Source organism: Ursus arctos, unplaced genomic scaffold (assembly GCF_023065955.2).
Source record: "Ursus arctos isolate Adak ecotype North America unplaced genomic scaffold, UrsArc2.0 scaffold_2, whole genome shotgun sequence".
Lineage (NCBI taxonomy): Eukaryota > Metazoa > Chordata > Mammalia > Carnivora > Ursidae > Ursus > Ursus arctos.
This window is the reverse complement of record NW_026622874.1, coordinates 31,443,732-31,468,092: the sequence shown is the minus strand read 5'-3', so window position 1 is coordinate 31,468,092 and position 24,361 is coordinate 31,443,732. Positions and strand designations below refer to the sequence as shown.

The 24,361-nt window shown below is 42.3% G+C and overlaps 1 protein-coding gene and 1 long non-coding RNA gene across 3 annotated transcripts in view; one reads left to right on the top strand and one right to left on the bottom strand.

Annotated features, from left to right (window-relative positions):
• The window catches only part of LAMB3 (laminin subunit beta 3), a 73,039-nt gene extending 65,947 nt beyond the window's left edge, over nucleotides 1-7,092 (bottom strand). The window contains exon 1 of the mRNA XM_057314762.1: nucleotides 6,937-7,092. The gene's annotated coding sequence lies outside the window, so the exon portion shown is untranslated. The remainder of the gene's footprint in view (nucleotides 1-6,936) is intronic.
• LOC123001588 (uncharacterized) lies at nucleotides 1,128-23,960 on the top strand. 2 transcript variants are annotated; one of them, XR_008960259.1, is made up of 3 exons: nucleotides 1,128-1,282; nucleotides 11,948-12,098; nucleotides 15,133-15,233. It is a non-coding gene; the product is annotated as an uncharacterized LOC123001588 (long non-coding RNA). The 2 variants fall into 2 exon arrangements; XR_006410627.3 differs by lacking the exon at nucleotides 15,133-15,233 and adding an exon at nucleotides 17,588-23,960 and having other exon boundaries at nucleotides 1,130-1,282.
• The last annotated feature ends 401 nt before the right edge of the window (nucleotides 23,961-24,361 follow it).

Below are 24,361 nucleotides of genomic sequence, written 5' to 3'. Positions count from 1 at the left end.
AGACTTAAAAGTCTATCCTCTAAGAATTGGGAGCCTATAGAGAAGGATACTTATGGTTAGTTATTGCAAGGAAAAACATCGTTAAAAGAACCAATGTCCCAATTTGACTAAGAAAGAGAAAGATGACTATCCAAAATCTGTCCAGTGATGCAGTTCCAAGTAACACATTAGCACCCAACAATTCCAGTCCTTCCTCTAAATTTATGTCCTCAAATCTCAGACATGACTATGCAACCATGTCAATTACACCCTCCCTAGCCTGGTGCCCTAGGGTGGGGCTTTGCTAGCTCAGCTAACCCTCTATTCCCAGCTCCCACCCTAGTGCCTGGCATGAAGTAGGCACTCATTAAATATCTGTTGAATCGTGAATAAATAAATGGATAAAGACAGTGAATTTTGTACTGGCACATTGTTGTCTGTGCCTTAGTCCAAAAGAACGAGACCTCTAAATTGAGGTATGATCCTCCATCATTAATTGGTGTGAATCAGGCTGGAATTAGTGGGTCCCCTACCCCACCTGGATCTTGTGGCAGGCTCCTGTCTTCCCCTCCACTGTCTACTCCCTGCTCCTGCTGGGGTGATCACCGGAATTGTTCAGGTCACTTAGATGACACCCTGAGGAGTTCATAACTGAGAAATGTGCAGACACCCAAGCCTCACAGACTACACTGGATCCTAAAGTCTCTTCTGGTAGGACAGGAGAATCTGCTCAAACCCAGTTCTTGTTTCAGTATCTCCCTTTTAGGCAAAGCCAGGAATCTGAGCTCGAGCTTTTGCTGAGGGTGGGACAGGGGCTCTGCCTTTGTGCCTCTGGCCTGTGTAGAGCTAACAACAGTAATGGCTAAGTCTCCAGTGCAACCAGGACCACTTTGAATCCTTCCAGCCCTGGGGTGCTCTGTCCCTTGAGGAGCCCTGGACCCCCGGGCTTGCCGGCCAGGACTGGCCCAGTGGCCCACTCTGGCTTCCCTTTGGGCTCCTCTCCCAGTGCCTCCTGGCTACAAGCTCCGTCCTAGCAGAAGGCCCTTCTTCTTGGCCTGGGTTTCACCTTCTTGTATCAGGTGGCAGACCAGCTGGTTCCAGGCCCGAAGCAGGTCTTCTGGCTCCTCCCAGAAACCAACCAACTTCGGAGCAGGAAATCCTGCCCCTCCCCAAAGAGTGGGAAACCGCAGGGAAAGAGAGAGATGAAACAGAAGGGAAGGCAGAGGAGGAGGAAAAGGGAGAAAAGAAGCAAAAGGAAACAGGAGATCAATAAAAAGAAGTCAAATTTGGTTGAAACCTCAAGGTAAGGCTTTTAAAAATCATATTATATATAATAGATCACCATATGTGTCGGGGCCTAGTACATAGTAGGTCCTCAGAAAACCGCTATTGAAATAATGCATCTACTGGAATAAACTGGAGGTCTGGGCTGAAGAGGGATTTCAATGTCAAATGCTGGTCAAAAAAAAAAAAAAACAAAAAAATGCCCGATGAGATTTGCAATGTGTAGGAGGGAAGATATGATAAGACGCAGATGGGACAAGACGTCTGTTACTGGCACCGGGAGCGTTCTGATCATTTTGGGAGAGAAAGTTAAGTTGGAACAAAAAGTTGCAAAAATAGTTTTAAAAGGTCTGCCTGTTCTTTTAAAATCGTGCAAAGATTGCAGGTCGTAAGCATTTCTTTAAAAATTGGCTTTAAACCGATGACAGTGCACAAACCCCAGGCTGTATCTTGGGAATTGCTGGGAACTCTGGTATCTGCATGCTGCAGCCAGTCATCAGCCCCTTCAACATTATTAGTATTGAAACCTGGAGCCTCAAACAAGGCTCACTGTATCGCAAGTAGTCTTGTTCAATGGACCACGGGAGGCCGAAAGCTGTCAATCAAAATTCTTCATGTGCCGCTCATCTCTTCCTTAGCCCCAGTCCAGCCTGACTGCTCAGGATACTGACCCTCTGAGGCTTAAAAGGGCCTGTTCAAGGAGAATTCAAAGGCGCTTCTTTTAGGTCAGTTAAAGAAACCCGACAGGAACAGGAAATGCCATTCCCCACCCCCACCATTTACCCAAACCTTCACTTGCCATCGAGAGACAGTACCATCCAGAAGGTCGTCGTTTGCCGATCCAGTACCACTCGGAGGGATTAAGATAGCTGGACTCGTGCTTTGGAAAGCGACTCTACACAAGGATGATGTGTTTTCACAACAGTTGGCTTTTAAGAGTCCCAGCTCCCCCAACTTTTCCAGGAGTGTGTAACAATTCAGAAGGGCACATTTGAAGTTTTTGGGGGTTTTGTGTGTTTTTTCTTTTTTTTAGTGCCAGCATTTCTCTTTGGGGTTTGTGTGAGTAAATCAGTCAGAAGCTGAAAGGGTGGGAGGGTGGGAGAGGTAAGGAGCGATGAAAGAACCTCACTTCTGCCTGCTTGCCAAGATTGGAAAGGCATTGCCTTTCGCTCTTCATGATAAATGAAAATATCATATGATATGACAAATAGATGATATGAAAGTAAAATCCAAAACTCCTACCTCGCTCTTTATACTAGTATCAGTACAGCTGAAAGCTCCCTGCATCTAATTTCTGTGCTGGAATAAATCTTAAAGGTAACCTAATTTGATTCCTCTTGTTTGCCGGGTGAGGGGGTTGGAGCCAAGACTGGGAAAGGGCCTTGTCCAAGGTCACATATATGTTAGCGGTGGAGAGGAAACTGGAATTCATTTCTCTTGGTCTCCCCTAAGGGCCCTGCAAAAAACCACCAGGCTTTACAGGAAGTTGCCCCAGACACCCAAGAACTCATAAACACTGCATCTGCTGATCGAAAAAAATATTCAGTTAAAAGACGCTCAAGTAATCCCTGCCTGGCAGAAATGGAAAGAGGGAAAGATTTTCTTTTTTTTTTTTTTTTTAAGATTTTATTTATTCATTTGACAGAGATAGAGACAGCCAGCGAGAGAGGGAACACAAGCAGGGGGAGTGGGAGAGGAAGAAGCAGGCTCCTAGCGGAGAAGCCTGATGTGGGGCTCGACCCCAGACCGCCGGGATCACGCCCTGAGCCGAAGGCAGACGCTTAACGACTGAGCCCCCCAGGTGCCCCAGGAAAGATTTTCCTAATAGTTAAGCTTTTCCAGAATCTCTTTTATAACTGTTAAGTGACTAGAGAGAGAGAGAGTAGGAAGATTTAAGGCAGGTTTGTCTGCAGACAACTAGAATATTTTAAATTTCTGCCACTGAGCCAGCATTTTGCATACTTTATATCTTTATGTAATTTCATAGTATCCTCATTTTACAAATAACGTTTTAAAAATTGGCTCAAATTAACAGAAGGAATAGATATTATTATTTCTGCATCTCTCATCGGTCGGCCCAGGATCATGCTCTGGGCTAACGTAGATATTTATAGTTCAGTGACCATTACACTCTTACTCGGGCCACTCCCCAGCGTGGACCCTTGCTCCAGCCATTTCAATCTACTTGAGGTTCCTCTGACATGTCATGCTATTTCTAGACTCCTTGCCTGAACACATGCAGCTCCCTCTGTTTGGGATGCCCTTCTCCCATCTTCTTCATCTCCGTAACTTGTATTTCTCCTTCAAAACTTAGCTTCAGGGCCACCACCTCCCAGAAGCCTTTCCCACCATCCTGGACTGACGTGGACACCCTACTCTGTATTCCCACAGCACCCTTTGCACAACCCTGGGATAGCATATTATTACGCTATTGTGAGCTTGGATTTACTGGCCTACCTTCCTTATAATTAACTACAATTTCTTCAAAGGAAGATACCAAATATTGATCAGGTTTTATATTCTGGCACCTAGCACAGTCTGGACATATGTTAGTGCTCAATAAATGTTTGGGGAGAAAAATGGATGAACAAATGAAAATTTCCCCTCATTTTCTTCCATTAAAATGATTTAATAAACTGCTCATTTCCATGCACTTGACTCTCAAATAACTTGGGGGGGGAATAGAAGATGTCACTATTATAAGCTTCCCATCATATCAAGCCTGACCAGCTACTCAAAAGAGTTGTGTAGGGTTAAACGTGGCAGTTGAGGGGCACCTGGGTGGCTCAGTCGTTAAGTGTCTGCCTTCAGCTCAGGACGTGATCCCAGGGTCCTGGGATCGAGCCCCGCATCGGGCTCCTCTGCTGGAAGCCTGCTTCTTCCTCTCCCACTCCCCCTGCTTGTGTTCCCTCTCTCGCTGGCTGTCTCTCTCTCTGTCAAATAAATAAATAAAATCTTTAAATAAATTAATTAATTAAATAAACGTGGCAGTTGAACAAACATTAACTTCTGCTTCCTGACAAAATACACTGATCACAGTAGAAGAATTTACATGCTATAAACCACAAGGACAGAGAGAACAGGAATAGAAACAACGGCAGATGAGAGATGTCAACACCCTTTGGAAGATGAAAAGTGGGTGGATGAGTGATAAGTGACTTAGCAAAGCGGAGACTGCTGAAGCCAAAGGGCCCATGATGGGAAGCCCACAAGAGGCCAAAGAGCACAGGAGCGTGTCAGGGACCAGAGCATGGGGAGGGGGGAATAGGAGACACTCCAGACTCCCTCTCCTGCCCCCCCCCCCCGGTGAAAAAGGAAAGTTGATTTTCTGGGGACACTGGCCCAAGAGGCACCAAGCTCAGGGACACCGGGCACAGCACAGCACAGGGTGGGGTTAGGCATGGAGCTAGAAACAGAAGGATTAGACAAAGATTCAGCACTGAAAGATGAGATTCCCCAGCCCCTCATCCTGGCTCAGCTCCCGGACCAGGAACAGTTCAGCTTACCCCCCTCTCCATTTACCCTACTCAAGCCTACACTAGGGCAGAAGAAAAGAAGATGCCTCCTTGTAGAAAGTGCCCAACCAAAACAAGGAAAACCACAGACACTGACGTTTGGGGGTTCCTCAATGAAACTGCCAAGCACTCTCTGGATTATCCTACAGTAGAATCCAGCAATTGGCAAGCCCTGCCCTACACCCAAAGCTTCCAACAGCCAAGGAATGGACTCCAAGGATCACTAAGCATGGAATGAAAGCCTCTGGCATTGAAGACAGAGACTCCAACATAGGTAATCCAGAGAGCAGAGGAAATCACTAACAACAACAGCCATGGCAACATTAAAATCTCCCCAGAAATAAGGGAAGACAGTGCATCCATGAATAAAGATCGGGAAGCCACTGTTTAAAAAAAAAAAAAAATACTAGAGAACAAGAAAGAGCTTTTTTTTTTTTTTTTTAAGATTTATTTATTTTAGAGAGAGTGGGAGGGGAGAGGTAGGGGAGAGGGAGTAAGAATCACAAGCAGACTCCACGCTGAGTGAGAAGCCCCATGCAGGGCGTGATCCCACAATCCTGAGATCACAACCTGAGTAAAAACCAAGAGCTGGACACTTTAACCAACTGTGCCACCCAGGCATCCCAAGAAAGAGCTTTTTAAAATAAAACTACAACCAGAAATTTAAAAATTAAAATGAAGCACTGGAAGTTAAATTGACAGAATTTTCCAGAAAGTAGGACAAAAAGGGAAAGAGATGAAAGACAGGACAAAAACAATAAGAAACCTACAGGATCAGTCCAGGATCTCTGACCTCGTCTAATAAGAATTCCAAGAAGAGAACAAGAGAAGGTGGAGGGGAATACATTAATCAAAAAGATAATTTCTCCAAATTTTCCCATGATGAAAGATTTGAATTTCTACATTGAAAAGATCCACTGGGTGCTCAAAACAATGAATGAAAAAAAAAAAAACCTCTCTGCAAAGAACGTTATTAGAAATGTTACAACTCTAGAATAAAGGGATCCCCAAAGTTCTAAAGAGAGAAAAACAGTTCACAAGGCTTAGAAATCCAGAGAGCAACTGGACTTCTCCGTAACAACACTGGTGCTAGAAACTGAAAGGCAGTACCACCGAGTCTTCCAATTCCAAGAGAAAATCACCTTCAGTCTAGAAATCCTTACCCCAGACAAACTGAGTCAAGGGGAATATAAATTAAAAACAAGCAGACAGAGCTGCCTCACTGGGGTTTACCTGGCCAGGGTCTGATGGATTCATGCTACATAAAGATGTTTAATGTGAAATATCACACCTGCCTCCAAGGTGTCAAAAACATTTCCCTCCCATTCGTAAGGAATTGAGCCAAGAGTTCCCAGGTGGATGGCAAAGGGAATGTCCCAGATAACAGTCTATCAAGCTCCCAGTCCAGACTGAAAAAGAACGACCTGGGGCTCCAAGGAGGGATGTCTCCAAAGAAAAACATCAGATTCTCCCATGAAATTGACCAATTTATCTGCGTCGTATAGCTCTTGTCAGAGGAATTGGAGAATATGGATGACTCAGTAAGCAAACAAAAATGAGGCGATTATTAACTCCCGGGAGGGAAGGGGAGAGCAGAAGAAAAGAAATGCAATCACGGTACATTATCCTGCTGTGCTGTAAACAATTGGTCATAATAATATAAACACCGACTATTGATTTAATTAAAAATGTGCTAGGTATTAGGAAACTAAAAGGAAGGAAATGAGCGTCTGGGAGCATTGTAAGAAAAAGCAAAGTCCTAATGTTCCTTAGTAGGTAATCAAATACATAATTTCTAAAATTGCAAAATCAAGAAACAGCAATAAAAGGATATTATTTAAAAATATGGAGTTGATTCCCAGAGGGGAAAAAAATAAGATTTAAACCAGTGATTGCCTTTGAATGAGACTAGGGCACGGGGAAGGGAGGAACAAGGATTGCTGTTATTCATTATAACCCGTTTGGTGCCATGTGACTTTTTAAGCCTTCCTCTTGTATTATATTAATAAGCATAAAAATTATTAAAAAGGAAAATAAGAAAGAAATGGCTCAGTCCTAACAGCCGTCTCCCCCGGAACACATTCTAGCTAACAGTCAACATGTTGATGCCTGGAGCCATTAAATTAAGTCTCGAACAAGCTATAGTTAAAGTATTTACCTAATTACCCAGAGCAGCTCACCAGTCTGTCCACATTCACTTCAGAATCGCCTGGGGAGCTTTGTAAAAATACAGATGCCTAGGTCCTGCCCTTGCCGGTTCGGATTCCACCGGCCTTGAGGGGGCCTGGAAATCTGCCCTTAGTTCCCCCAGATGATTCAGTTGCACAGCAAAGGTTCAGGAACTACTGGACTGGAGCCGAAATTGTGAGTGCGTCTAGGGAGGGGTGAGGGGGCGGGATATGTGATGTGTGTGTGTGTGTGTGTGTGTGTGTGTGTGTGTGTGTGTAACTGTTTCTGGGTATATGTCAGTGTATTATGAGTCTATCTTCCTCCCTCCCTCCCTCTTTCATCCCCTGTGTCATCTGAACTTAACCCATAAATACCTCTGGACGGCTAAAAATATTGTCAGAAACCGAGTCCCCTTCGCATTTTAAACCTGCGGTCGGATCTTTCTCTCCCAACCCTGGGGCTCCCTCTGCTGGCAGAAGCTTGTTAAAACGCTTAGCATCCTAAACCTAAAAACTCATTCCATTCCTATGAGGTCATTTTCCCCCGGGGCGGTTTCCAAGCCCTCGAACTTCCCGAACCCTCCGGGTCAGATAGAGAATGGAAAATTCAACCAACCCAGGAAAGACTTTCTTGCCTTCCATGTGTGACTATACAAAGATCAGGAGGGAGCAGGACAAAGCAGAAATGACAGTGAGAGGTACATATTGTAGTCAAGCCTGAGGAAAAGGAGACCTTAAGGAGTTTTTCTCCCCACCTTCTTCCTTCCGCTCCCCCAAGAGACATGGATGAACGGGACTGCCACACCCATCTGCCTCCCAAAACCCAAAGGAAAGAAACACCTTAGGCTGAGGAGCTCACTGAATTTGCAAGTGGAAGACAAGGGTTCAATATCCACCCTCAGGGTACGTCCTGGAGTCCCCTTTTCCAGAGTCGTGTAAATCATACCTGTCTGTGGACTCTTGGATCTTTCCCACAAGCTGAACATATGCTCAGCCTAACACAGTGTCCCGCACAGAAAAAAAAATGCTCAAAAACATTTGAATGAAAGCTTAACTCATTGCTATCCTAACAACTGGAACCTTCCTTCAGATCTGCATACTTCGCAAACTCCTCAAAAGTATCCCCAGGCTCACACTAAGCATTGCATTTCTTCGTGTCCCTTTACTCTCTTCTGGCTTTAGCTCCTCAGAACCCTCTGACACAGTCTCCAGGGACTCCTATACGCAAGACCCAATGTATTCCTGTCACTTTATCATCCTCCTTGACCTCACAAAGCTTCAAGGCCATAACCTCTCCCTTCTCATTGAGACAACACCCCCTCCTCCGCCCTGGGTTCCCTGTTTTCTCAGGTCATCCTGCTTCCTGCTCCTTCTTGCCCTCCTTCACTGGTTCTCCTCTTCTGCCTGACCCATAAATGTTAGTGTCCTATCCCCCCCTTGTACCCTTCATCCTGGTCCCTATCTCATTTACTCCTACAGTTTCGATTTTAACTGACAAGATTTAATTTTCCCAAATCTGTATCTTTAGCCTAGACCTTTCTCTTGAGCTCCAGATACCTACCAGACATCTTTATCTGGATGTATGCAAATCACTTTCCTTTAAATACTCAAAAAATGCTTTCTGAGAACCAAGCACCATGCTAAACACTGGAGATACACTGGAGAGACAGACCAGGCCTCTGCTGTCCCAGAGCTAGGTGTTGGGAAAAACCAGCAAATGAACAACTGTGAATACCAAGTGATGGGAGCTGTGATAAGAGAAATGCCCAGTGTCACCTGGTCCAAGGAAGAGCAGGGAGGGTGATTCTGAACGGAAGAATCTGAAGGAAAAGAATGGGGGTGGGTGGGTAAGTAGTCCCTGGGAAAGGATTTCAAAACTTACGAAGAACTTACAAACCTAAAATAGTGAGTTTGGACTTTATCCTAAGAACAATAGGGAACCACTGAAGAAGAATTGGATGGAGTAGAGCCCACAGGGCATATCTGCAGTGTTGGCAATGGTCAAGTGTCAGCAATGGTTATGTTGGATGGTAGGCCCATAAGGCTTTCACTCTATTATTATACTTTATTTATGGTTCATATATTTTTTGCACACATCAAATGTTTCACAACCTTTTTTTTTTTTTGAATGAATGGATTAGAGAAGGTGAGATAGGCAGAAGAATGAGGAGATTCCTAAAGCAGAAAATAACAGTGGCCTGAGTTAGGACAGTCATAGTGAAGGCCAAGATTGGGAGACTGGTCTAGAGATACTTGGGAAGTAGAATTGACTAGACTTGATGAGTAATGGGATATGGAGAAGGAGGAGTAGAAAAAGAGTTCCAAGTTTCTGGAGTATTCATTGGGTGAATGGTGTAGCCATTAATTGAAATAGAAATCCCTAGGAGGGGGCGCCTGGGCGGCTCAGCTGTTAGGTGTCTGCCTTCAGTCCGGGTCATGATCCCAGGGTCCTGGGGTGGAGCCCTGCGTTGGGTTCCCTGCTCAGCAGGAAGCCTGCTTTCCCCTCTCACACTCCCCTTGCTTGTGTTCCCTCTCTTGCTGTCTCTCTCTGTCAAATAAATAAAATAAAATCTTGAAAGAAGAAAGAAAGAAAGAAAGAAAGAAAGAAAGAAAGAAAGAAAGAAAGAAAGAGGAAGGAAGGAAGGAAGGAAGGAAGGAAGGAAGGAAGGAAGGAAGGAAGGAAAAAAGAAAGAAAAGAAAGAAAGAAAGAAAGAAAGAAAGAAAGAAAGAAAGAGGAAGGAAGGAAGGATGGATGGAAGGAAGGAAGGAAGGAAGGAAGGAAGGAAGGAAGGAAGGAAGGAAGGAAGGAAGGAAAAAAGAAAGAAAAGAAAGAAAGAAAGAAAGAAAGAAAGAAAGAGAAAGAAAGAAAGAAAGAAAGAAAGAAAGAAAGAAAGAAAGAAAGAAAGAAAGAAATCCCTAGGAGATGATGAATAAAAATAGCAAGGTCATTGGAGAACAGTTTAGCAGTTTCTTAAAAAGTGAAACATATATGTTCCATATGACCCAGCAAAGCACTCCTGGTTATATACCCAAGAGAAACAAAAACATGTCTAGACAAAGCCTTCCACACCAATGTTTATAGCAACACTGTTCGTAATAGCCAAAAAGTGGAAATTCCAAATGTCTGTGTATTGGTAAATGGTTAAACAAAATATGGTATATCCATACAATGAAATATGATTTGGTAATGAAAAGGAACAAGTATGGATACATGCTACGATATGGGTGAAGCTCAAAAACATTATGCTAAAGTCAAAGAAGTCAGACACAAAAGATCATGTTATGTAACTCCACTAATATGCAAGACAGAAAGTGGATTATTGGCTGCCTGGGGCTGGGGATGGCAACAGGGAATAATTGTAAATGGGTAAGAGGGATCTTTCTGGGGTGAGGGAAATGTCCTAAAATTCTCTTGTGGTGATGGTTTCCCAACTTTGCAAATTTATTAAAAACTGCTGAATTGTACACTTACCACAAGATAATTTTCTGGTATATTAATTATACTTCAAAAAAGCTGTTTTTAAAAAATCAGGTCAGTTTTAGGCCGTTGAATTTGAGGTGTTTAGGAGGCATTAAAAAGGAACAAGGTTGAGTAAGCAGTTGGTTACGCCACCTGACACAGGAGACAATGTTGCACAGGAGATAGAGATTTTTAAGTTTCATTGACACAAAGATAATAATTGGGGCCATTGGAGTGAGGGAAACCCCATAGGGAAGAGAGAGAAGAAAGAGTGAGAAAAGAATCAAGGCCAACTCCAACGTTCAAGGAATCCAAAAGAGAAGGGAAGCCTATAAAGAACACTGAGAAGAAGCAGTCAGAGAAGAAGGAAGAAAGCCCAGAGAATATAAATGGACAGAATCCTAGGGAAGATGCTTTGGGGCAAGAAAGAGAGGCTACTGAGAAGTCAGGTAAATATAAACAGAACCAACCAGTAGAAGTCAAGGTAGAAAAATCTAGCAGTTTAGGGGAGCCCAGTAACATTGTTGAGCATAGCTCCAGAAGGCCAGAAACCTCCAGAGGCTCTGGCATAGCATGCAGAAGGAGCGAAATGTTGATGGAAGAAGGGAGGCTGGATTGATGAGCCCAAGGAGTGCAGGGGACCCAGAATCTTTGACACAAGGCAAGAGGGAAGACAAAAGGCCAGTAAACAGGCAGAGTTCTGGAATAGGGGTGGGGACCCCAGGGTGCAGAGGTTCCAAGTCTGGAAGTGAATGGCCACAACTACAGATTCCAGCCGTAGATATTCAAGGCCCTCAAAGATGAGATTCCTGCTTACTTCTCTAGGCAGATTTCTAACCATGTAACCTCACCCCTTAAATTTAGTGATCCTGCCATATGGAATTGTTTGCAGTTTCCCAAACATGCCTTTCTCTTTCACACCTCCTTTTATGTTCTCCCACAGCTTCCTCTGCTTGGAATGTTCTACAAACCAGCCCTCCCCTCTCCCACACACACTCCTGGAACCCAACTCAGCACTCACACTTACCCTTCCTCATTTGCCTGGAGTATTCCTGTTCTTGTTTCAAAATGGATCAAGGTTAACCTTGCCTCTAAGGCCTTGCCTACTTGCCCGTCCCCCACATGGGACAGCCTATTTCCTTCTTTACATCCTGGGGAGGCCAAAGGCAGCCATCCAAGATAGGCCACCTTGGCATGAATATTATTTTGAGTTAAAAGCAATCCAAACCCAGCAGATTCAGGAAAAGCTCTTTATCTCCCCCCCAACTGCCTGCTTATACCAGGATGAGAGCTATAAAGGAGATTCCTCTTTACCTTATCTGCATAACAGGGCAATCTTTGTTTTCCAAACATCTCCTTTCACCTTCCTGCTAATGGTCTTTCTCCCTTTGTATCCTCAGACCCCTGCCCATCTCCTTAGCTTATAAGCCTCATGTTGCCTCACTGTCTTTGGAATTTCATGTCTATGTGGATTCACTGTATGTCTGAAAGTAAATTTGATTTTCTCCTGTTAATCTGTCCCATGTTGATTTGATTCTTAGTCCAGCACAAGGACCTTGAAGTGCAGAGGAAATTCTCCCTCCCCAGCAGTTGACGTAGTCAACAGGATACTTTAACTCACTGGATACCGCTTGCCCCAGACACGGCTGCTGCTCAAAGATCCTGGGACATCTGACATACAGCTGGCAGAAGGTAAGATTTCTTACCATGTCAGTCTCCCAGTATCTCTATCCACAGAGTCCAGTGGAGTGAGAGTGGTGAGAGTCCTTTTTCCCTCTTTCTAAATTTAGATTAGCAGGAGAAAATATTTGTGGAACTAGTTCCTTGGGTCTAGCAACTCTGGTAAATATGCTAGATTACTCTTTGGTTACTGATCCATTTCTTTCCAGAGATGGTCTTTGTTTTTCTTTGTCTGTGTCCGTTGTGTCTTTTGTCATGGAATGTGTTAGGTTGAGCCTAGGTTGCCCACCAACTTCCCTGCAATGTACTACACAGTAAAACAGCACACAGTCCCCAAACCTGTGGCACATACCTCCTAGGTATTAGTGTGGCTCCAAAATGATGCAGGAAGCAAAGGCCAGGGATGCCTGGGTGGCTCAGTCAGTTAAGTGCCTGCCTTCGGCTCAGGTCCTGATCGCAGGGTCCTGTGATAGAGTCCCACATCAGGCTCCTTGCTCAGTGGGGAGCCTGCTTCTCCCTCTGCCTGCCACTCCCCCTGCCTTTGCTCTCTCTCTCTCTGACAAATAAATAAATAAAATCTTAAAAAAAAAAAAAAAAGAAAGGGAAACAAAGGCAAAAGAAAAATTAAATTTCCGGGGCGCCTGGGTGGCTCAGTCATTAAGCACCTGCCTTTGGCTCCGGGCGTGATCCTGGCGTTCTGGGATCGAGCCCACATCAGGTTCCTCCGCTGGGAGCCTGCTTCTTCCTCTCCCACTCCCCCTGTTTGTGTTCCCTCTCTCGCTGGCTGTCTCTCTCTCTGTCAAATACATAAATAAAATCTTAAAAAAAAAAAAAAAGAAAAATTAAATTTCCTTACTACTTACAGCCCATTGACAAGTCCTTGAAACAGGCAGAGTGACCTTCCTCTGGGAGCTCAGCTGCCTCAGTGTTGACACTTTGGAAATCTTAGCCTGACACCCTCCCCACCCCCCAGGATCCTGTGAGTCTACTTTAAACATATAGAAATTCCTTTGGAAAATTTATCTCTATCCCCCAAGATATATGTTAGCCATCATCCTCCAAGCATATGGCCCACTCAAATACATCTGAAGGGTCTTATGACTGAGTTTTTACTAAACAGTAATAAATGACCTTTCCAACAATAGCTAGTTCACTCAGGGTCCTGGAAACCTTGTTTCCAAAATACCTTGGAGGTTTGTGCTGTCCCTAACCCCCTCCCAATTTAAAAGTATACGATTGGCCACTTCTCACCACCCCAGTGCAGCTCTTTCTGTGCATGGGTCCAGTCCCTGTGCTTTAATAAAACCACCTTTTCGCACTGAAGATATTCTCAAGAATTCTTTCTTGACCATTTGCTCTGAACCCCAACACTTCCACATCATTTTGGTGCCCAAACATGTGGCTCGAGTCTTCTCATCTGGACTCCGAGCTTCGGTGCAAACTTGGTGAGTACATTCTCTTCTTTTCCTTTACTTTCATTTCAAGGGCTTTTTAAGGAGTACAGTCTTATTGGAATACTTTCATGTCAGTTGTTCATGCTGCAATCCTCTAGTCTGTGGCTACTCTATGGGGAGGAGAAAGACTGCCTTTTGGCTGAAAGTTAGTACCATGGTCGGAATGGTAATAAGCCCCAGAAACTTGATGCCCTCTCTTTATTCCTGTCCTTATACAAAGCTGTGTGTGTGTTGGGCACAGGACAGCCAACTAAGTCACCAGGATGGCTGCCGATCTTTAAGACTCCCATTTGATGTTCCTTCTCAATGGTCTAATGTGATCCCCTTCACATCTCTGGTCTAGTCACTTCAGGCTGTGAGACTTCCACTCAGAGCTGTCCAAAATCAGCAACTGATTGAATTAAAACCCAAACAGGGACCATTTCCTAGGGAAACTGGCTGGAAAAGTCTACATGTGTTGGAGTGTCGCTTAGACCATGATGGATTTCTATCTTTACTGGTTTACATCAATGTCCTCTAATAACTACTTAAATTACAAATTTGGGTAGTTTCCCCTTGTAAAACTTTTCTAATGTTTTCCATGGGTTAAAAATGGTGGGTTCTTCATGGCAAGGCAAGGCACGGTATCTTGGTCCATACACTGGCACCCATTTTGCAGTCTAGAATGCAATGGGGAAGCAGGGGGACACTAGCATCCTTCCTACAGGGCCTTCAAGGCAGTGATCATAGCTATCTCACTTGAGGGACGCCTCAGGTCACTTTGATACCAGGACCCTCTGACATATCCTGTGTGGGATACCAGCTGGAGGTGGGGATTTTCTTGGTAATGGACCTTTTCTCTTCTTCAGTTCCCAAGGACTCTCCCTCAGAATGCTTTTGAGCCCACTGGAAACTATTTGGATTATAAAATTTAAGAAAGGACTGATGTCCTGTAACAGTGCATGGCCTCAGTAGGATCAATCAGTTAGATCTCTTCTGCAGGAAACAGGGAAATGGACAGAGGTAACTTAGGTCCAAGCCTTGATGGCTCTAAATCAGGACCTGGACCTAATAGCCTCTTCCAGAACATGTTTAGTCAGTAACCAAGTCAGTAAACTCCCTTCTGATATCTTGGATGATAATTATCTAAATAGGCCTCCTCCTGATAGAACCCAGGTTGCTGGAGAAAACAGGCCATCCCTGATGAAGGGGACACTGACCATCTCTCACTGTTCCTCCTCCTAATAGATGTGAGGGTTTCTCCCTCATTCATTTCCTGGGCTAATGGCTATAGTTGGAGCCAACTGTGGTTAGTCTACCTCAGGATGAGGACTTTAAGGAATATTCCCAAGCAGCTGCCAAAACTCCCTTTGTTTCAGGGAAATGCCCTGACTTCTCCAGCCCAACAAGGACTGGATATTTCCACTTTGGTGGGGGGAAGAAAAAACTAAAAACATGACATCTGCTCGTCTGTCAGCTAATGAGGCTTAGAGCTGGGAACGATCTTTCTCTGCCTTCTGGCAGCGTCTGGCATCTTCCGCCTCCCCCTCCTCCTCCTATTTCTGCAGCACCTTGGGTACGGCCTGTATAACTGGTTCCTATATCATCCTCAGTGCCTCTGGCATCATTGGCTCCTCCTCCTCCCCTCGCTGTCAAGGAGCGAAGAGCACCCCCTTGGACTTAACACCGCCCACTTCAGATTTCCCCACCAGTGTCCCAGGTAAAAATTGACAGTGGGGATAAAATTGATTAACTTTTAAGTGGACCCGGGTGGAACAGAATTTGGTATTTAAACTAATTTATGTCTGTTGGTTTAAGATAGGTCTTCAGCATTAAGTATAAAACTTTTATTGGGGTGCCTGGGTGGCACGGCGGTTAAGCTTCTGCCTTTGGCTCAGGGCATGATCCCGGCGTTATGGGATCGAGCCCCACATCAGGCTCCTCTGCTATGAGCCTGCTTCTTCCTCTGCCACTCCCCCTGCTTGTGTTCCCTCTCTCTCTGGCTGTCTCTATCTCTGTCGAATAAATAAATAAAATCTTTAAAAAAAATAAAAATAAAAAAATAAAACTTTTATTCTACTAAGGTTTACTAAAGGCCAAATAAGCTCATGTTTTCTCTGTTGCAGTATGTTAGCAAAAACATGACTTAAGACAATAGATAGCTCATTTCGTCTGTCTCAAAGTTTTCATGGGTAATTGTTAAAATAGTGTTCAAAATCTTTGGTAACCTGAAGCTTTAGAGTTTTGTTTGTTCAATTGGGATTGAATTCATTGGACATCTAGGTCTTTTCCAAATGGGAGAAAGTGCTAAGGCATTGATTACTAAACATAAAGTTTATCTGCTTTTGACTTCTTATTGCAGAGAAGCTAAGGATATTTGGGTCTGTTGGAAAGCCCGCTTTGTTCTTAAATGTATCTGTAAATTTGCCCTCTAAAGAATTCTGGTGTAATGGTTCACAATTAGTTACTAAGGTTTAACAGTTAAAATTCTGCTCAATGTAATTAAGACTGATGGAAATAAGGGAAGCAACTCTGTGTGTATAAGAACGATGTAAGGAATGGGGATACATTTTTTTTTTTGATGGTAAAAGAAGGTAATTTTGTCCTGAGACTGGTTTAAGAGAAATTATTTGGGACAAATCTGAATGCAAAGGAAAGTTGTAGAACGTTTGTGAAGGGAAATCTTTAGGAAGGAATTTTAAGTGTGGTCAGGACAGACTAAAGTTGAAATGAATGGATTTTTAAAATACACTGGCGCTGCACCTAGCTGGCTAAGTTGGTTAAGCGTCTGACTCTTGGTTTAAGCTCAGGTCATGGTCTTGGGGTGGTGGGATTGAGTTCCCTGTCAGACTCCACACTAGGGGTGGAGTCTGCTTGGGATTCTCTTTTCCTCCTTCCCCTCCCCCACACTCTCAAGCTTGCTCTCTCTCTCTCTCTCTGTCTCTGAAACAAACAAATAAATAAAATCCTTTTAAAAAATACACTGGTGTAAGATTGAAATTCTGCTTTCTCTCTGTTAAAAAGACAAGTTTTCTTGGATTGTTTGTCTGCTCTTGATAAGAAAATGTAAACAAAGTTGTTTTCTCTCTGTCCAGAAAAACCAGTTTCTATGTTTTGTCTTTATCAGGTCTTTGATGGTCTATAATCCTATTTAGGCATGTGCTTTAAAACTTTTAAGGTTTTAAAAACTTCCCCAAGATTTAAATCATAAATGAAGTCTCAGACTAATTAGGCTTGTTTATTTGGTATGTTACATTCTGGTAGAGGTCATCACTCAATATTCTGATTATTGAAGTTTTCTGTGTCGCAGAAATAACTGTATTTGCTTGTCAATTGCATCAGAATGAACTCTCATATCACATCATTAACAATGTCCATATCTGAGTTTTTGTCATTTATAAGTGTTCTGATGTTCTTATAAAACATGTTTCATCTTCAAGGAGATTCATAAAAAGGACTTTTAGGACAAATACAGGTATTCGATATCTTTAAGATCATAAAACTGAAATGGGTAAGAATTTCCAGAACTAAAACCTGCATTCAAACTAAATAAGAATTAGTAACATAGGACTAAATGAATTGAGAAATATGGTTATAGTTTTTGTGATTCTTGTTTAAAATATTGCTGATTCTCTAATGTTCTTCCAGATTAAGGAAACTTTCTCTTAAGATATCTATGACTTAGAAAAATATGATATAATATTCCTTTGTGAACACATTGAGGAATTTAACTTTTCTCTCTACCCGAATCCTCTGAAATTCAAAAAGTCTCAGTAAGTATTCTTTCTTCCATGGCAATCATAGTCATTTGCATAAGTTCAATAAGAATCTGTTCTCCTTGTAACCAGACACCATTGGAAACATTGGTTATTACCAAGGCTTTAACTGGAATGTCATATTTGAGAGAGACATGCATAGACGCAGATATGACTAGACAGCTTTAAAAAATTGAGGTTGACTTTATGAAACCTGGAGCCATAAAGCCCCTTAGAAATGTTGGCCTGATACCTTGCTTACAGAGTTCCCAGCAGCCTTACCAGGTGAGTAAAGAATGTCACTTCCTGGCAGGTGCAGGAATCTCAGGACACTTTGGGGACCTCCAGAAGAGGAATTCACCCAAATCTACAGGTATTGCAGGCATGTTTAATGGCAACTATTTGGCTTGGCTTCTGGCCTTGAGAGGCTACTAAAAGTTCAATCTAGATTCCTTATGAAAAGTTCCAGCAAAGACGATTTTGAATGATCTATATGGCCAATTGCTATTCTTGCTATGTAAATAGTCTTGTTATGTAAATAATTAGGTCATGTCTGTTAAAATTGGTCTTGTTTTTCAAACGAATTAGTCTTGATTTGGCTATCTCTGGAATTAGGGGTGATTATAGAGAGAAAGAATTATGTTTCAATAACACACCTTTGTGGATGTTAAATTGAAGTTCTGATTGTCTTTGATTGCTATTTGCCTAAGCTAGACAACTTGAGGTAAACTTCAGAGAAATTGCCACAATAGCTCATGTATAGACAATCTTCATGCTTGTTATTCTGTGGGGATAATGACAAGACCTCAGGGGCATATGATTATTTGAACAGCTGGAAAATGGGATTGATTCCCAACAATTGTATGACTCAACTAGCAACTTGACCAATTCTGTATGGCTGGAATGACAATATCATTCCCTAAAAGCCACAGTGTACCCCACACCATGGGGTTAACTATGAACTTGGGGAGATAATGGATGATGCCACTTTCCTTATGACTGGATTGGATGATGCACTTGGGGATGCCCTTATCTCCTGAGACAAGTCTTCTCCCACTTGCCAGTGATTTGTCTTAATTAGGATATTGTTAAGGCTAGACCTCAAAGAGGGCTTCTTGATGGTTTTATCCCTTGGCCATACTTGTCCTAGGAACTACCTCTATTGATATAAAACTGCAAATAGAGGCTTTAGCCAAGCATACAACAGCCCTCCTGGTGGAAGAAGCCTCAAAACTTATTATGGGACAGTCCCTGACAGTGATGACTCCACATCAGGTCCACAGTGTCTTAGAGACCAAAAGCCACCAATGGATGACAGGAGGCTGACTCATTAAATACCAGGCTATGCTCTTAGATACACCTGAAATAATACTTAAAACATGTCAGCTACTCTTATGCCCAGGCCCAACCATCGTATTTCCGTGTTAGAACATGACTGCTCAGAGATTATTGATCTTGTTTATTCTAGCAGACCAAATTTAAAAGATTCCCCTATTGAACATGCAGGTGACAGTTGATTTACTGATGGCAGTGGTTTCATGGAAAAGGGGAAAAGAAAAGCTGGGTATGCTATAAGTCAGTCTAATTCAGACCGTGGAGGCCAAAGCCCTCCCAGCACATGTGTCTGCCCAAAAAGCAGCGTTAATAATGCTTGCTCATGCTTTACGATTAGCAAAGGGCCTCGAAATTAATATCTATACTAACTCTAGGGGCGCCTGGGCGGCATAGTCGTTAAGTGTCTGCCTTTGGCTCAGGGCGTGATCCCAGCATTCTGGGATCGAGCCCCACATCAGGCTCCTCTGCTAGAAGCCTGCTTCTTCCTCTCCCACTCCCCCTGCTTGTGTTCCCTCTCTCGCTGGCTGTCTCTCTGTCACATAAATAAGTAAAATCTTAAAAAAAAATACTAACTCTAAATATGCCTTCCTAGTCCTACAGGCCCATGGAGCAATTTGGAAGGAAGGGGAATTATTATCAAGCCATAATTTCCCAATCAAATATGGGCCTGAAATTATGACTCTTCTTGAGGCTATACACCTACCTAAGGAGGTAGCTGTAATTCCCCTCAAAGGACATCAAAAGGATATGACCTTAGAATCTAAAGGCAACAATTTGGCAGGCCGTGCAGCCAAGCAGGCAGTACAAAATAAACAAATATTAAGTCTTAATACCAGTCTTAACTCCAATAAAGTCCATAACTCCTGTCTATTCAGACCAAGAAGTTCACATAGCTCAGAAACGAGGATATTCACAAAATGCACAGGACTGGCTTCTTAACCTTTATACCCACAAATAACCGATGGAAGGTAATACAGGGTTTACAACAGGCTACCCATTTGGGTAAGAAGGCCCTGGAACAAATGGTTAAAAACACCTGTGATGGAATTAGCTTAACCACTACCATTAAACAGGTCTGCAATCACGTGTTGTCTGTGCACAAGCAAATCCAGAGGGTGCGACTGGCCCAGGCCCTCTTTTAGGGCCAGTCCAAAGGCGGAGGACATATCCTGGAGAGGACTGGCAAGTAGATTTTATGCAAATGCCACCTTGGAAAGCCTATAAGTACTTGTTTATGTAAACACCTTTACTGGATGGATAGAGACCTTTCCTTATAAAACAGAAAAGACCACTGAGGTGACAAAAACTTTGCTAAGAGAAATTGTCCATAGATTTGGACTCCCTCGGTCCCTGTAAAGTGACAATGGACCATCTTTTATTGCACAAATAACTCAGCAAATAGCTCAGGCCTTAAAAATTACTATTTACATTGGGCCTGGCATCCACAATCTTTTGGAAAGGTGGCCCTCCAAAACCAAATAGCCTTTGATATCCTGATTGCCATTCAAGGAGGTCCAGAATTAGATGGCTGGCTCCTAATGGGACCCAATGGCTATATGGCTCTGTCTCGTGGCCATGGCTTCCTCCAGGCTGGATAGGCCACTGTACTCTTGGGTTTTGCCTGGATGCATAGGAACATTATTAAAACCATTACGAACTCAGCCAACCTTCCAAATTTAAAACAACGGCAGAGATGTTCTGTGTCTCATTGGTATGACCACCTAGCATCCATCTTTGTTCCCTATTTGGTACTGGAGAATGTCGTTTGGCACACAGAAGCTCTTAATAAGTACATAGTCAAAGCCCTAAATGACACTCAGAATAGCATTTCCCTATTAAATACTGAAGTAACACAAATGCGTAAAGCAGTTTTACAAACTAGAATAGCATTAGATGTTTTAACTGCTGCACAAGGTGGAAGTTGTGCTATCATAAAAAGAGAATGCTGGGTATACATTCCAGATTATCACAAAAACATTTCTGGGTTTCTAATGACATGAATATTCAAATTGGCACTTTAAACGACCCCACTCTTTCCTTAAATGATTGGTTGAACTCCTGGACTGAAGAGGATTTTTGTCAACTACCAAAGGGCTTTTATTGGGGCTTCTTTTTTCTTTTTGTTATTCTAATTATGTTTTGCTGTTTTCTCCCATGTCTCTCCACCTGGTGCCAAGACTCCTTTACTGCCATAACCTCAAGCTAACAGATGCTCCTTTCCACTTCGGAAGATCCATACATGTGGTCTCCCTTGAATTCAGCTACCTCTGCCTTTCATAACTCCTATACATTATGCCCCCAACTGACCAGTGTTGACCCACAGGTAGGGACATCTCCACACCCCTATTCATCAGGAAGAAGTTATAGAAGATAACACCTTCCACCCTTAGCAACCTCAAAGATTTAAGGGTCAAAATTATTCCGGGGGGGATGATGTGGGAAACAAAGGCAAAAGAAAATTTAAATTTCCTTACTACTTACAGCCCATTGACAAGTCCTTGAAACAGGCAGAGTGACGACCTTCCTCTGGGAGCTCAGCTGCCTCAATGTTGACACTTTGGAAATCTTACCCCGACACCGCCCCCCCCCCCCCCCCAGGATCCTGTGAGTCTACTTTAAACATATAGAAATTCCTTTGGAAACTTTATCTCTACCCCCCAAGATATATGTTAGCAATCATCCTCCAAGCATATGGCCCACTCAAATACATCTGAAGGGTCTTGTGACTGAGTTTTTACTAAACAGTAATAAATGACCTTTCCAACAATAGCTAGTTCACTCAGGGTTCTGGAAACCTTGTTTCCAGAATACCTTGGAGGTTCGTGCTGTCCCTAACCCCGCCCCCCATTTTAAAAGTACACAATTGGCCACTTCTCACCACCCCAGTGCAGCTCTTTCTGTGCATGGGTCCAGTCCCTGTGCTTTAATAAAACCACCTTTTCGCACTGAAGATATTCTCAAGAATTCTTTCTTGACCATTTGCTTGAACCCCAATATTTCCATATCACAAGAGACCCAAAGCTTTAACTAAAGCTGTTAAGGTGCATATAAGATTTTTCCTTTTGTCTTGTTCTATGTCCTAAGAGCTTGGCTTTGTGACCAATGAGAATATTCTCTTTGGTCTCCATCATCTGGAGGGTGTACTTACCAGGGTACACCTTGGTGGCCAGTCGAAAAGACTGGGGGAATCTAACTCTGACTCTCTCTCTCCCCCACCTTTCATCCTAGGCCTGGCGACCTCTCAGTGGTGTTCCTCATGAGAAGTTCTAGACCATAGGAACCTTTGTCTTCTCAACCTTCATTGCTTATGACAGATTAGCGGTCTGTGACTGGAGGTGTCTTATGATTTCATGGGAGACCAGAGACACCATTTTCAGTACACCATCCTTACTGCCTGTGCAGTGAAGACCTTTTCTTGCTTAGACTAATCTTGGGAGTAAACTTTCGGATACGGGGGCTGCATCATCTATGCCTTCTTTGAATGCCTCTTGTGTCTTTGGTTAAGCCATTAAAAGGCTTATAGCTTTGAGTTGCTATTAATAGACCCTACTCCTCAATGGCCAGATGACAGATCCTTTAAATTGGCTATATTTAAAAGAAAAATATTCTTTATAGAATTCTCAATTGTCTTATTAGTGTAACAGCTGGCCTTAGGGATTCCTTTGATAAAAGAATAGAAATTAGATTTAAGACAAAAATAAATGTCCACATCCAATGCAAATTTTCCTAAAATCTGCCTGTTTCAACTTCCCTTTCCCTACAAAGTGCACAGGGAGCATCCAGCCTATTCTCTAGGTTCAAAGTATGCAAGTTGCTTATGTAAATGCTGAATGCCAGGAAATTAACTTAATAAAAGCACCCAAGACTGGCAGTGAGGCTGGCTTTGTTTCTACCTCCCGGGGCTCTATAATCAGGATCTGCCAGCTTTAGGCATTCCTGTGCCATGTCCTTTACAGGTATGTCCTCGATCTCTCACTGGAGAAAAATTCTTTCGCCTGGACAGCAGCAGACCTTTTAAATTACAAAGGCTTTTTTTTTCCCTCCAGAAAATCCTAACAAATTTAGAGAGGAATTAGTTGATGACTATTCATAACCTCCCTTCCCAGAGGAAACAGAACCAAAATTTCTCTGAGGCCCTCCTACAAATGATCTCAAAAGGCTAATATTCTAGGACTAATAGAAGCAAGGTTTAATTGTGTACCCAGAAAAGAGGCTTTTGTTGAAATGCTTTATACAGACTTTACAAAGGCATAGGTCTTTTGATTCTCATTTTACTTAAAAATCCCCCTGATATAAAGAAGCAAATTTAGTTTAAAAAGCAGGCCAGTCCCTTGATATTCAGGCTGTAATCCAGTTCTTTGGGAGAATTAGAAACAACTGTCTTTGTCTTACAAATCTCTCAAAACCAGAAATGCAACTCTAAAAATAAAAGTCAAAGCCCACCCATTTTTACTAATCCCCAAAACTCACCTATTCCTCTCAATATGTTGGTAGATATAAATACAATATCAGAACAAAATTCCCTGTACTTAAAAAAAAAAAAAGGTAAATTTTTGATAGCAATTACCCTGAAATTTGAGGGGAAAAAACATTTTTATTTCTCTGTCCCTTGAAATTATAAATATTATCATGTCTTTGAAAGGTAAATACAGCCCACCATCACCTGAGGCTGAAGGAAAGAAGGGAGGGAGGAAGGCTTTTTATAATAAAAACGGCTAAAATGGCTCTCGTGGTCAGACTCCAGCACCTCTGATAATAAGCAGATATGCTCCCAATCTCCACCTCCGAGAGAACTTGGACACTTATTCTGTGCTTTTGTGATGTAAATCTCCTTCCCCCATCTTCCTTAGGACCTAAGGGCCATTCTTTGAAATACAAATTTAAAGAGAGTTTTTCATCAGGGAAAAAAAAAATCGAGGGAGGTATTTAAAAATTGGGTCTTTCTGTCCTCTTCACAAATATTAGCAAAAATAAAAGCTCTAAGATTTTGTTTCTATCTGAGTGTGTGACCATATATGTTGTAAATATGAGGCATTTTCTCTACTTCCAGGTGGTATTGCTTAAATTAATTTGCTAAAGAGCTCTTTTAGTTGGTTTGAAGTCAAGCATTTGTAAAACTTGGGCATTCTAAAACTCAGGAAGAGAAACTAACCCAAATGTTTTTCTTGTTTACATGATCCGGGAAAATATTCAGTATTAAAAAGCTAATAGAAGTTGTTAGTTTAATTAAAATAGACATATATTTAGAGTTATCAGCATTAAATGTAAAACTTTTATTCTGCCTATATTTACTGAAAGTCAAGTATGTTCATGCTATATCTCCGTTGCAAAATTCGCCAAAAGAAAAAAAATTTCAAATAATCATTGACTTTATCTAATGCCTCATGATGCTTTGTGGGTAATCTAAACACAATTATTAAGAACAAGTAAATTAAATAGATGTAAATAAGATAAAAGCTTTGTAGGTAAACTTTTAAATAGCTTCCAAAATCTTTCATAACCTGAAACTTTATAAAGTTTTGCTAAGTTAAATGATACATTGTTAAATTTGTTGAATATCTAGATCATTTCCAAACAAGATAAAACAATGAAACATTAAGTACTGAACATTGGTTTATTTACTTTTGTTTAATTACAGAGAAACTAACGATAAATTCAGGTCTGCTAGTAAACATGATTTGTGCTTTATTGAATGGTTGTACTATGAAAAAGCACACATTTCTGGAAATTATAAAATGTATTTATAAATTTG